Source organism: Gopherus evgoodei, chromosome 1 (assembly GCF_007399415.2).
Source record: "Gopherus evgoodei ecotype Sinaloan lineage chromosome 1, rGopEvg1_v1.p, whole genome shotgun sequence".
Lineage (NCBI taxonomy): Eukaryota > Metazoa > Chordata > Testudines > Testudinidae > Gopherus > Gopherus evgoodei.
Window position 1 is genome coordinate 211819342 of NC_044322.1, and position 12809 is coordinate 211832150.

At 41.2% G+C, this 12809-nt stretch overlaps 1 protein-coding gene across 9 annotated transcripts in view; it reads left to right on the forward strand.

The window, feature by feature from the left end:
• STXBP5L (syntaxin binding protein 5 like) overlaps positions 1-12809 on the forward strand; it is a 424278-nt gene that overhangs the window by 149475 nt on the left and 261994 nt on the right. The window lies entirely within an intron of this gene.

Here is a 12809-nt window from a genome sequence, read left to right on the forward strand (position 1 = left end):
GCTCCTCTAATGTTTCTCCTTGCCAACCAGCATAAGCTCTGTCTTGCTCGGTTTCAGCTCAAGCCAGCTTGATGGCTCTGGTGCTGTTGCATATAGTAAAGGAAAAATAGGGCTTTGTGTCATCTACATATTGTCAGTATTTCAGGGTGTGACGTGTTACCAAGTCTTCTGGTACCCTGTAGGTACTGAATAGAACCAGAGAGAGAATTGATCCTTCTTGGACTCTACAAAGGAGGGGCCTGAGTTGCAGTTTCCCATCACTGCTTTTGGGTAAGTCCCTCCAGGAAGGGACCTAAACTATTTTAGTTCATGCCTCTGCTCTTCTGAATCCTCCTTCAGCAAATAACTCATGATCAACTATGTTGACTAGATTCCCAGATTCCAAGTCTAGAAGGGGCTATTGTGATGATCTAGTTTGACCTCCTTTATGACACAGGCTATAGAACTTCCCTGAATTAATTCATGTAACTAGAGCAGATATTGTAGAAAAACATCCAATCTTGATTTAAAAATTGTCAGTGATGGAGAATCCACCATGACTCCTGGTAAATTGTTCCAATAGTTAATTACTGTCACTGTTAAAAATGTACAACTTATTTCTAGTCTGAATTTTGATAGCTTGAACTTCCAGACATTGGATTGTTATACCTTTCTCTGTTAGATGGAAGAACCCATTATCAAATATTTGTTCCCCATGTAGGTGCTTAATAGACTGTAATAAAGTCATCCCTTAATCTTTTTTTTTCTTAAGATAAATAGATAGACTCATGAAACTCAGTCACTTTAAGGCATATTTTCTTGTCCTTTAATCTTTCCTGTGGTGGTTCTTTGAACTCTCTCTCCAATTTATCAACATCCTTCTTGAATAATGGACTCCAGAACTGGACAGTGTTCCAGCAGAGGTCTCGCCAGTGCCAAATACATGTAAAATAACCTCTCTATTCCTAACTGACATTCCCCTGTTTACGCGTCCAAGGATTGCATTATCCCATTTGGCCACAGCATCACACTGGGAGCTCATATTCAGCTGGTTATCCTTCCTGACCCCCATATATTTTACCATCACTGTTTCTCAGGATAGAGTCCCTGATCATAGAATCATAGAATATCAGGGTTGGAAGAGACCTCAGGAGGACATCTAGTCCAACCCCCTGCTCAAAGCAGGACCAACACCAGCTGAATCATTCCAGCCAGGGCTTTGCCAACCCGAGTCTTAAAAACCTCTAAGGATGGAGATTCCACTACCTCCCTAGGTAACCCATTCCAGTGCTTCACCACCCTCCTAGTGAAATAGTGTTTCCTAATATCCACTGCAGACATCCTCCACTGCAATTTGAGACCATTGCTCCTTGTTCTGTCATCTGCCACCACTGAGAACAGTTGAGCTCTATCCTCTTTGGGTCCCCCCTTCAGGGAGTTGAAGGCTGTTATCAAATGCCCCCTTTACTCTTCTCATATAAGTATGACCTACATTCTTTGTTCCTAGATGTATACATTTATATTTAGCTGGATTAAAATGCATGTTGTTTGCTTGCACCCAGTTTACCAAGCGATCCGGATTACTCTGTGTCAGTGACCTGTCCTCTTCATTATTTACCACTGTATCTGGCTTTTTCTAGTAGCATAAATTTGGGACGGCTTTTCACATCTCTCTTCCCTTGTGTTTCTCCCAACAGCTAGGCACAATTTAGCCCTAAATGCAACAAGTATGTATAAATAGGGATAATTTGATTCAGACACCTCCCTTAATACAGCATACCATGTCACTGGCTTTTTTTGCCACATTTATTGGCCTCTTTTTTGTTATAGCATTGAACCAGATAAAAACGCCATGTCAATGCCTTGCATATTGTACATGATCCAAGCCTCTACTGCCTATGCCCTTTCGGCTGTTTCACATTGTTTCATTTCAAAGTGTTGTGCATTCATGGATTAAGGTACCATTTGCCGCCATCATATATCATAGTACAATATAATTTAGTATGACACACAATACAGTATATGAATTTCAAATAAGCACCGTTTTAGCAAGTACAGTAGTTAATTCCTACAATGAAATAAAGTAGATGGAAGTTGAGTGCATAGCATGACATCTCCACAAACAGGTAATTGTAGTGGTTTGAAGTGAACCAAACATTTGGATATTGCAGCTAAGCATTTGTTTTGTGTAAATGTGCAACTATTTTTCAAGTTTGGGTGGGCAACAGTTCAGGATTTGCTCAGTCCCTGCTCTGCTACACACTTCCTGTGTAATCCTGAGGAAGTCACTTAGCCTCTCTGTGCCTCAGATTCCCATCTGTAAAATTGGGTTAATAGTACTACAGTAACTCATGCAGTGTTGTGGGGATAAAAAACATTGAAGATTGTGAGATGCTCAGCTACTACTGTGATGGATAGCCATATAGGTACCTAAGGTAGACAAAACTTGGAAGAACTACTCATAAGTGGATACATAATTGGTTAAACAACTGCATAGAATTACTATTAATGGAATGTCAGATAGGAAGGAGGTCTCAAAAGGGGTTCTGCATGGATCTGTTTTGGGTTCGGTGTTGTTTATCATCTTTATTAATAACCTGGATGTAGGATTAGAGAGCATACTGATCAAGTTTACAGATGACACAAAGGTAGTGGGAGTTGCAGACACTTTGGAAACACTAAAATTCAGCAGGATCTTGATAAATGGGAGAACTGGGCTATAGACAACAAAATTCAACAAAGACAAATGTAACAGGTTACACTTCGGGAAGAAAAATCAAATGCACAAATACAGAATGGGGGAGAACTGGCTTGGCAGCAGCACTACTGAGAAGGATCTCCGAGTTGTGGTGAATCACAACCTCAATGTGAGTCAACAATGCGATACTGTTGCAAAAAAAAGCAAATGCAATTTTCCGTTGCATTAACAGAGACATAACATGCAAGTCACAGGAGGTGATAGTACTGCTGTACTCGGCCAAGTTAGGCCTCATCTGGAATGCTATGTCCAATTTTGGAAAGCAATCATATGAGCAAAGGCTGAAGGAATTGGGTATGTTAATTTGGAAAAAAGAGGAGATTAAGAGGAGGACATGATAGTGATCTTAAAATGCTTGAAAGACTGCCGTGAAAAAGATGGAGAAAAATTGTTCTCTTTTTCCCAGAGGGCAGGACAAGAGGCAATGAGTTCAAACTACAGCAAAACAAATCAGATTAAATCTCAGGAAAAAAATTCTAACTGTAAGAACAGTAGGACAATGGAACAAACTACTAAGGGAAGACGTGGAAGCTCCTTCACTCGAGGTTTTCAAAAAGAGACTGGATAACCATCTGAATTGGGTGGTTTAGACACAACAAATCCTGCACTTTGGCAGGGGGTTAGACTAAATGACCTTTGCGGTCCCTTCTAATCGTATGGTTCTATGATTCTAAGTTTTATATTTTGTAGCAGAACTGGTCAACCTGTTCGCAGCAAGTAATTTATTTGGCCAAATTTGGCCTATTTCAGTCTGTTAAATATCTGTAAATATACTTAAACTTTTACAAATGTTTTCATTATACAAATGGTTTGTGTAAACATATCAGAGAGACAAGGTGGATGAGGTAATATATTTTATTGGACTAATGTCTGTTGGTGAGAGAGTCAAGCTTACACAGAGCTCTTCTTCAGGTCTCAACTCTGTATCTCGAAATCTTGTCTCTCTCACCAACAGACATTGATCCAACAAAAGATATTCTCACTCACCTTGTCTCTTTAGTACTGTGGGGCCAACACAGCTACAACGCCATATGTAAACATATGTTATACTATGAATTACATGCAAACAATTGGCTGACTATAGCTTTGAGTATTTGCTATTCATTATTTGCTGTTTGTAGTGTGACTGGTTGAGTTAAGTCACATGGTGGTAGCATTTCTACTCCCTGAACAGATGACTTCCAAAATGACAAAGAACTTGCAAGATAGTCACATGTACACTTTCAGACAAATAATCATGACTGTACATAGTCACATAAGTATTTGTAATACTTTCAGTATCTACGGACACTTGTACACTAAAATAGCTTCTATGAATGTTTATAAAAAGTGAATAAAAGAGGTTCAGAACAGCATCAATGCAAATTTGCATGTTTTTATTTGAATGAATGTTCACAAATAATTTTGCATAGTATTCACCCAGCTATATTTAGAAGTTTGATGTACTGCTGTCTTTCTGTTAGACATTAAAAGTGTGTCTACCTTTGCAGTCTTGTTGTAGCCATGTTGGTCCAAGAATATTAGAGACACAAAGTGGGTGAGGTTCCATCTTTTATTGGATCAGCTTTGGATGATGAAAGAGAGAAGCTTTCAAGCTTATACAGAGCTCTTCTTCACTTTCAGCGCTTGGGCTTCAGCCTGTGCCTGAACATCTATACTGCTATTTTTAACCCCATGGTATGAGCAGCCCAATCTCCCCCAAGCTCTGAAACTTGCTGTGGTGGGTCTTGTTTGTGTTTGTTTTCTGTGTAGATATACCCTCAGTGGCCTGAGCTCAGCGTATCCAAAGATTGCTTGACACTCTGAGGCCAGGTCAACACTACAGCGTTAAATCGATTTAATGCTGTAACCGTCCACACTATAAGGCACTTAAAATCGATTTTAAGGGGTCTTAAAATTGATTTCTGTACTCCAGCTAAACGAAAGGAGTAACCCTAAAATCGATATTACTAAATCGATTTAGGGTTAGTGTGGACGGATATCGAAGTTATTGGTCCTATTCTTTTACTGAGCTACCCAGAGTGCACCGCTCCGGAAATCGATGGTACCCTGGGACCATGGACGCACACCACCGAAGTAATGTGCCCTAGTGTGGACGCGTAAAATCGATTTTATAAAACCTGTTTTATAAAATTGATTTTACTAATATCGATTTAAAGCTGTAGTGTGGACGTAGGCTGAGATGAAGACTGGTGGATAACTCTGCCCCTCAGGCACAACGGAACTTTCTGCCACTAGGACAGAGCATATTTGTGAAGGAGACAGAGCTTGCACAAAGGCATGTTGCAGACTCGAAACAACTGCCAAAGAAACTAAGGACCATCACACACTTCACCACCTTTCACTCCAAGTGCAAGGTGCACTCCTTCACCATGCTTTTTTTTCCTAACACCATCTACCAGTATGAACATTTACAAAACAAACAACAAACTGTACCATGGATATGTCTACATTGCAAATTAAGGTGTGATTGTAGTGCAGACAGGCATACCCAAACTAGCGTTCTTTCATCTAGCTAGTGCAGGTAACGATAGTAGTGAAGACGTGGCAGCACTGACTTCAGTGTGGGCTAGCCACCTGAATACATACCCAGATCCCTGGAGAGCTTGTACTGGGGGAGCTAGCTCACTGTGAAACCTGAGCCATCACATCTTTGCTACTGTTGTTTTCCATGCTAGCTACATTAAAGCTATCAATGCTATAATTGCTCCTTAATTTGCACTATAGACCTACCCCAAGACAAAATACTACACTGCACACAATTCTTCTCTTGGGGAGAGAATGAGAGAGAACAAATCACACATGACAGATGTTAGTCATATTGCTTAATGCACTACTGGAAGGCACTCAGATACTGCAGAGATGAGGGTGGTATAAGAATCTATATAGAATAGAAGAATGAAGGGAATTTTATCCTGGACAACAGTGACATTGAAAAAAGATTTAGAAGTGATGAATAACCAACTGAACATGAGATCCTAGAGTGATGATGTGGCTAAGAAAAATAACATATAAACAGGGAGGTGATATATACCTTTAAATATAGCACTGGTGAGACCATTAGTGGGATACTGGGTCCAGTTCTAATATTCATATTTTTAAAGGAATGCTGACAAATTATAAATGGTTCAGAAAAGAGCTACAAGAATTATTCTAAATCAGGAAAACTAGCCGTGGAGTGAGACACTAAAGAAACACAATGTATTTAGTTTATCCAAGAGAAGTTTAAGAGGCAGTCTGATCAATCTGCAAGTACCTATGAACAGAGTTCTGATAATAGGCAGACAAAGTGTGTGGAAACTGAAACTAGGCAAATTCAGCCTAGAAATAAGATGAAATTTTTAACAGGGGGAGTAATGAAACCCTGAACAAGTTACTTAGGGATGTGATGGATTCTCTGTCACTTGAAGTCTCTAAATCAAGACTGGACATCTTTCTAAAAGATACACTGTAACTCAACCCAGAAGTTATGGGTTTGACATAGGAATTATGGAGTGAAATGCTATAGTCTGTTACACGCAGGAGTTCAGACTAGGTTCTTACAATTATCCCTTCTCATGTTTAAAATCTGTGAATCTCTGAATTGGGCATACTGTATCATTCCACTTCACTATCAGGAAGCTCCTTTCTTAGAAAAATAATCACTTTGAGACTCAGTTACAAATATCAAAGTGAAACAATGCAAAGTTATTGTGGCAGGATACAGAAACACCATTCTGTCCCTGGTAGAAATGGGATTAACATCTGAGGTTTACAGATGTTCGAGGAACAGAAGAGTGACTGGGAAACAGCTGAGCTCAAATCCAGTGCTATAGGTGTAGATTGGAAACACTAAGCTTTTTGTTAAATTTCTGATACTTGTTTTAAATGTTGTGCTTTGTCTATATAAACTTCAGCCTGTGACAGGGACATGACTATTTTTTTCTTTTTGGCTGAATTGTTTAACCAATTTATTTATTGAGATTATTCTTTTGGTTCTATAAATGTTTAAAATTAATTTTGTATTAGAATCACTTGTTCATTTTAGTTGATAAGACTCCAAAATCAGTGGAATAGTTCTGCTGCAACAAAATGGAGCGCTTAACCCAAGCAACATTTTAGATTAGTTACTTTTGCAGTGGATGATATAATACAGTAACACCATTCCACAAGCATCTGTTACAGATCTGATTTGACATCAGAAATCCAAAATGCACTCAGTCTGACATTGAAATAACATCTTCTCAGTAGTCTTTATAGGTAAAAGAAAAAGGGTTTGTGGAGGCAGAAACTTGATCAGAGGCACTTAAAACTGGTTTACTTCCAGGAGAGTGGCATAGATTCCAAGGTCAGAAAGGACCACTGTGATCATCTAGTCTGACCTCCTATATAACACAAGCCATAGAAGTTCCACAAAATAATTCTTAGGTAGCAGATCTTTTAGAAAAACCTCCAATCTTGATTTTAAAATAGTCAGTGATGGAGAATCCACCATGACCCTTGGTAAGGTGTTCCAATGGTTCATTACTCTCACTGTTAAAAAAAATTTACACCTTACTTTCAGGCTTCAACTTTCAGTCATTAGATCATGTTATACCTTTCTCTGCTAGACTGAGAAGCCCATTATTAAGTATTTGTTCCCCTTGTAGGTACTTATAGAGTGTAATGAAGTCACCCCTTAATCTTTTCTTTGTTAAACTAAATAGATTAAGCTACTTGACTATTACTATATGGCATGTTTTCTAAACCTTTGATCATTCTCATAGCTCTTCTCTGAACCCTATCCAGTAAGACATCCAAGCACAAATAGTTGCTTATCAGTATGCTACTGTTTAGCCAAGGGAAACCACAGCATGGAATTTGACTTGATTTTTCTCCTGCAGCTGCAGACAGCATGCTTAGTCTCTGGAGAGATGTCTCACATCAACATTGGCCAACTCAGGAATAGCAGGCATCCAAGAACCCTGGAAGAAGAGGGAAAGTGCCCACCTTTTTACTGTGTGCCATCTTTAAAGTCCCATTTTCTACAGCAGGCTGCTATTGCAGTACCATTCTTCTCACAGACTCATAGACTTTAAGGTCAGAAGGGACCATTATGATCATCTAGTCTGACGTCCTGCACAGTGCAGGCCACAGAATCTCACCCATCCACTTCAATAACAAACCCCTAACCTATGTCTGAGTTATTGAAGTCTTCAAATTGTGATTTGAAGACCTCAAGCTGCAGAGAATCCTCCAGCAAGTGACCTGTGCCCCATGTTGCAGAGGATGGCGAAAAACCTCCAGGGCCTCTGCCAATCTTCCCTGGAGGAAAATTCCTTCCCGACCCCAAATATGGTGATCAGTTAAACCCTGAGCATATGGGCAAGACTCACCAACCAGCACTCAGAAAAGAATTCTCTGCAGTAACTCAGATCCCATTCCCACACAGACCACTGGGCATACTTACCTGCTGATAATCAAAGATCGGTTGCCAAATTATTTGCCAAAATTAGGCTATCCCATCATACTATCCCCTCCATAAACTTATCAAGCTTAGTCTTAAAGCCAGATATGTCTTTTGCCTCAACTACTCCCCTTGGAAGGCTGTTCCAGAACTTCTCTCCTCTAATGGTTAGAAAGCTTCATCTAATTTCAAGGCTAAACTTCCTAGTGTCCAGTTTATATCCATTTGTTCTTGTGTCCACATTGGTACTAAGCTTAAATAATTCCTCTCCCTCCCTAGTATTTATCCCTTTGATATATTTATAAAGAGCAAGCATATCCCTCCCAACCTTCTTTTGGTTAGGCTAAATAAACCAAGCTCTTTGAGCCTCCTTTCATAAGGGCAAGCAACATTGCTGATTTTTTGTAGGCTCTTCTCTTTGTGTACCTATAGAGACAACAGAATGTAATTTAAAAGCAATTCAATCAGCATTCTCTGCTGGATGCAAATTTGATATCTCTGCCACATGCATAACATGCTGAGGTGTTTTCTGAACTTGTATCTCATGCATGAGAATATAGAACACTATACTCTCTTCCACAACATACACATCTTGACAACAAGGCATTAACTGTTTTGTAACAATAAAAAAGCATGCTGCTTTGATAAAACGTTACTGCTATGATGTTTGCTGCTCAGCATGCGTAATTCAGTTTCTCCTTGTTGCTCTCTCATTTACATATAATCGCTGAAGGTATCCAATTGAGTTTTCAATTCTTATTTTCTGAAATGGCTATGGTTGAATGTAATCTGACAATTTTCCTAGGCATGACCCCTAGGAAATCCCACATATTGGTAGGAATGAGAAGATAGTGACTAGGTCTTGTTCTGGGAACCAGAAGGGCAGACTTTAAAGTATTTAGCTTTGTCTTCCTTTTAACATCTTCGAAAGATATTCTACAATCGTTGCTGACAGGGCTATTTGTTGTTTTATTAAAAGACAAAAGTAAAAGAGAAAATAAATCCAGCTCAAGGTCTACATCAGCTTCAGCCAATATAGATTCTGGCAGAGGGCCTTGGTGTACCAACAAAGTTTGCAGTAGTGATAAATGCTGCAATAGCGCCTCAAGTGGAATAGTCAGGGAATGGAGCACAGATAGATAAAGTGGGCAAAACTGGCCAAGAAGGTGGTGGACAGGCTAGGAAGAAGATGTGCCAATCTCTCAGCAGCTTTTGTCAGAAAGGCCCTGTGATAGGACATCCAACCCACAAAAGTCCTGAGTGGGTTAGTATGGACCAGAAGGACCCAGTTAATCTGATTTGCCGCACCTTGAGGGGATTGATAGGGCCTAATGGCAGATGAAGCCCAGGTGGGGGAGGAGCTGGGATAGGATTATAAATCAGGAAGTGAGCGTAGGGAGCAGAGGCGGCTCCAGGCACCGCGCAGGAAGCATGTGGCTGGGGCGGCAAGCCACAGGGGGCAGCCTACCGGTTGCTGTGAGGGTGACAGGCAGGCGGCTTTCGGTGGCGCACCTGCAGGAGGTCTGCTGGTCCCGTGGCTTTGGTGGCAATTTGGCAGTGGGGACGCTGATGGCGTGGCACCGGTGGACCTCCCACAGGCGCGCCGCCGAATCCACATGACCAACGGACCACCCGCAGGCACACCACCGAATCCACGTGACCAGCGGACTGCCCGCAGGCGCACCACTGAAAGCTATCTGCCTGCCATGGTTGGGGCGGCAAAAAACATAGAGCCGCCCCTGGTAGGGAGGATGTCTGCAGTCAGTCTCTAGAGGGAAAGGGAGTTGGTTAGGGATAAGGAAGCAATGCAGAAGGAGAATTGGCCAGGGTCTTGCCCTTGACTGGAGAGTCCAGCAAAAAGGCGAGAATGGTGAAGTAGTCATGGGGAGCAGAGGAATCTATGGTGGTAAACTAGAGATAGTAAAGCTATAGAGAGGTGGGGTAGGAAGGAGCCTAGGGAAACAGTAACAGCGTCTGAGACTGAACAAAGCTGGATTGCTAGTCATAGGGTCCCTGGGCTGGAACTCAGAGCAGTGGGCAGGTGGTTACCCTACCAGCTTCTGGGAAAGTGGCACAAGATCTGGAATAGAAGCCCATCTGAGGCACTGTGTGTGTGTATAGCTTGCTTGTCTCGCTGGATTTTATTAATCTAGAAGATGGGGACTACAGAGTGACCTAGCTAGAGGGCTCAGTCACAAAGAGTGAGTACCTTGAGTTTGGAGAGGGGGGGACTACAGCCTGAGCAACCAACAGCTGAGGGTATCACATGCAGGGAGAGCTAATTCCCAGACCTAGCCACAAGGAGGAGCACCTGTGGTGAATGAACTGTTTACAGGGCCCCCAGCAGGGTCACTAGCATATTTGAAAGCTGCTGCCGCTCAGTGGGATTCTAAAAGCTGTGACAGTGCCTACTGTCTTCAGAATGACTGGCCAGACAGGTATAATTTACATCTTATAATTCATATAAACATTCACTTCAGAGTGAAAAGTGATGTATGTAAACAGAGTATCTTGGAACATTTTTATTTGGGACATGCTGAAGCTGAATGGAGTCATCTGCTTCATTAGATTTTTCTCCCAGAGACTGATTTCACCTTTTGATGGTGAATGGTGGTGATAGCTGGTTAAGAACAGTATTAGCATAATTTCCCATCTAGTGGAAATGTATTAGCTAGTGCCATTTATTTATAATGAAGTGTAAAGTTCAAATTAAAGCAAAGACATTCACCTGTAGGAATTTCCACTCAGTCCAAACCTCCCCTGTGCTCATTCTCTGTTGCATTCTCTCTTGGACTAGCAGGGGAATATGATAAAAATGAATAGTCTAGAGAAGGTGAAACTGAATGATGACAAATTTAACACTGATTAAACTTTTTGCACAATGTATAATTAGAATGTGAGACACTGCCGTGGGTCATCACTGAGGCCAAGAACTTAATTTGAGCAATTTCATTATCTTTCTTGCCTGTCCCTTTAACCATATCACCCCATCTTTGAAACCTACCACTGGCTTCTCCTTATCCATTGCATTAAGTATAAAGTTCTTGTTTGTCTTCAAGTCCCTAAAAAACTCCACTATGAACATTGGACCTTGTCTCTTTTCATATCTTCCACAACTCCTACACTGATGTCCCATTTGTTTCTTTTTACTGTGCCTGTCTTCATGCTCTTCTGTATCTTATCTTGTATCCAGTGAACCCTAGTACACAAAGCTGCCACCTTATTTTTATTCAGATCACTCTGATAAACTTACTACTTCTGTGTGGAAAAGTTGAGTTCACAAGAATAATTTAAAATAACGTGTAATACCTTCTCTCTCTCCCATCACTGTCTTTTTTGTATATATCTTTTCAACTGAAAACACTTTGGGGCATAGACTTTGTATCCTATACATATTTTTATCTTTGAATCTTGTTCAGTGCTGAGCACATTGTGGGCACTAAAATAATAAATGAAAATAATAAATTTTATATAAATGACAAAATAAGTCTGTAGCTATGTCACTGCTTTTCACATTAGCTATATCTGTACTTATAGTACTGTGACTTCTGTTACCATGCAATTCTTGTGCATGTTAACCACAGATATGTCTACACTGCATTAAAACGCCTGGCCTGTGTCAGCTGATCTGGGCTTAGGCTGTGGGGCTATAAATTGCAATGTAGATATTTGGGCTTGGGCTGGAGTCAGAATCAGCTGATGCAGGCCAGCCCTAGATGTCTTATTGCCGTGTAGACAGACCCTTGGGGTCCAATACAAAACCTGTGGAAGTCAGTGGGAGGCTTTCCATTGACTTCAATGGATTTGGGATCAGATTTTAAGAACCTGGTTCTGACAAAACTTGCTACTAGGAGTCGTGCTCTTCTGCAGTGTATATTCCATAGCTGCAGTGAGGACTGCTACTGAAAGCTATCACAGTACTTCTGTGTGGGCTAACTAAGCCGCCACTCGTATAGTTATTGCTGCTGGTATCATGGCCAGATGAATTCCTACTCTTCTGTGTAAGATCCTATGGGAGGCTGGATGTTGAGCTAGCATTGTGGTGTCATGGGTCTGGGGAGAACACCTTCAAAGGGCCAGGCCCCAGTGGGTCATGCTTTTCTATAAGCATAGACCATGTGGCCTCAGCAACTCCTAAACTGAGCCTCTTGGCTCCTGCACTTCTGTTTCTCACCATGAGCTCTGTCCAGTGAATGTGACCGAAGCAGAGTCCTATTCAGAGACTTTTACTCCCTTCAGTGATCAATGCACTTCAGCAAGTATCTGCAGTGACTCTATGTAGCCTTTTCAAGACAGAGTAAGGTTGATTAGTCAACTGGAATACAGCACTGGGAAATCCTTTCTTCAAAAGAGAGAGACTAAAGTTTAAGACAGTCCATTCTGTCCAAAGCCGGGACTCCCTTGAGCCATGCTGCTGTAGTAAGCAGTTTAGTTTCCTTTCTCTTGTCACTTTCCCTTTTTCTTAGGGTTTGTCTACACTGAAGTGCTACAGCTGTGCTGCTGCAGCTGTGCCACTGTAGCACTTCAGTGCAGACACTGACGGATTCTCCCATTGGTGTAGATAATCCGCCTCCCCGAGAGGTGATAGCTAGGTCGATATAAGAATTCTTCCATCGCCCTAATACTGTCTACACAGGGATTTAGGTT